Below are 2376 nucleotides of genomic sequence, written 5' to 3'. Positions count from 1 at the left end.
GTATTGTATCCCTTTCAGCCTGGGTTGGCTTGGCAGGTAGCGCGGAGCCAGCCTCTTATGAATGTTAATGATCTAAATTATGTTGCTGGGGGCATAAAAACACTTTCTTTCAAATTTTTTAAAAGGAAAACAACTTAACTGTGAAAACTTCGGTCCACTGCAGCATCATATCGGTTCTTACACTTAAATACAACACAGATGCAAGGCATTTTTACTAATTGACTTGCCTAATCTCAAGGACCTCGGAATAAAACCTTCTTTCTTATCTAGATTTCAGTGCGCGAGTCGAGCATTCGCTCAGCGCAGGTAGCCCACGGTTCCGCCGCGAGAGAGGGCTCCTATCAGGCGTGCGGTGCCGCCCACAGAGCATCCTCCATTACTTTTAATCTTCTTGCAGTGTTCTCAGAGAGTAACAAAATTGTGATGGACACAAAGTCACTACTATTAGCTCATCTCTTGATTATCGTTTTTTTTTTTCAACGCACGAATTCTGATTTAGTTATTAAATATTATAATGGACATGTAATATTGAATAACAATTAAAAGTTTTATTAACCTATACAGAAAGAAGAACATCTACTTTTACCATGAGGCCATTTCACTTTTTTTCTGCAGGAAAAAAATTAACGTTACTCGGATAACAATTAATAATAAAAATCTGCCAGAGACAAATAATTATTAATTGTAAAAGCAGTTAGTGCTTTCCACATAGGATAACCATGTACCTCATGACCCTGCACAGTGTCAAGACGAAAGGGGGGGGGGGGGGACCCCCAAAGGGCCAATTCGGCTCAAAATCATGGAATTTGAGTTGTAGGCTTTTTTAGCTTCCTCAGCCTCTCCTACAACTATTTCATTTCATTACAACCCCCAATAAAAGCCTTATTTCTTCCCATACCGGGCATGTTTATGGCCACCGGTTCCTCATAAAGTCAATATTTTATTTTTCTTTATCGGCCGTTTTCCCAAAAAAAAACGCGATTTTTTCCTATACTTTTTTAATAACTCCACAATTTTTCATCCAATCTTCGTGAAATTTTCACAGAATGAAGAGAAGAGGTAATTCTAAAATTTGAATTTTTGATATACATGTATATATAACTATGTATATATGTATATGGAATAGATTTTTGTTGGTGGTATCTGGAGTGTGGATTTTCACGGATTTTGAATACAACCTGAGGAAAAAATTCATTAAAATTTCTCTAATTTGTTCAGGAAAAAATCAACAGATAATTTAATTTTAGATCTAACGTTTTCTAACACACATGCAAAACCCCCCCACAAAAACAAACCAACAATCAATTTCCAAGAACGATAAGTGCGGTATTCATTACGTAAGACATATAATTTAACTGTCTCTGGACATGTCATCAAAATCCAATATGGCCGCTGTATCTATGGAAACGAAACTTTTTTCTCACATTTGATTTCGGATTTTTAGATTCTTTACTATGCTTGTTATAATAATGGGTGAAATATGGTAAAATTTGGTCCTCTAATAAGCGAGATAGCCTTCAGGTGCAGCCCCCCCCCCCCCCCCCCCTTTAATAAATAACAACATTATATAACCTGCTTTGTAGCAAGACAGTCCCAGACACCGTTAAGACGCAGAGCATGATCCACAACATCCTACAACGTTCCCAGCTCTTTAAAAAAAAAAATTGGGGGTAGAGGTTTTACGGTGCGCAACTGCTAAGGTCATATGGGCGCCAAGGCGGGTGGATGTCAACTGAGAAGTCCTTACAGTGAATCCAAGCTTACTCTGCTCACCTCTCTAGCTTCAACAGCACAAAAGTCTGCTTCGGCTATCAAGGCACCACGGAAATAGCGGTTCACAAGAGTATGACGAACATACAAAAGAAGTAGTGGAAAATGACGATAGTAAGGATTAGGAAAGAAAATGCAACAGTTCCCTGTTGTAGTTCATGCACAGTTATTACTAAATTAGCATGACATTGTTGGGTCAGTCCATTTACAATCCTACTGTGCATTAGAACGAGAAATGTCCTCCCTTTGGGAATGGCCTAAAGACACTTCAGTCAGTGGCAGCGCCCCGAGGGGTGTTCCCAGCTCAAGTGGACTGGCAAGTCACGTGCACAGCATAGACGGCTTTGGCCTTTCACCCCCAAAGAGATTATTATATACGACGAGCTGATTTCAGGCAAGCGCTATCTTGACAGACAAGAAAACCCCCCCAACGAAACAAAGACACCCAGAAGACATTCCCGAAGCTATGTGACAATCACCGGGCCCTGGAAAGAACTAAACTGCTCAAGATCTCAGTATCTGGTGCTCCTTGATAGATACTAGAATACTGAGTTCGAATTGATTGTCGACTGTTAGATTATTTGAGTAAGACAAGCACATCGACAC

This window comes from Aplysia californica, unplaced genomic scaffold (genome assembly GCF_000002075.1).
Source record: "Aplysia californica isolate F4 #8 unplaced genomic scaffold, AplCal3.0 scaffold00228, whole genome shotgun sequence".
NCBI lineage: Eukaryota > Metazoa > Mollusca > Gastropoda > Aplysiida > Aplysiidae > Aplysia > Aplysia californica.
Note: the sequence above shows the minus strand (reverse complement) of the source record.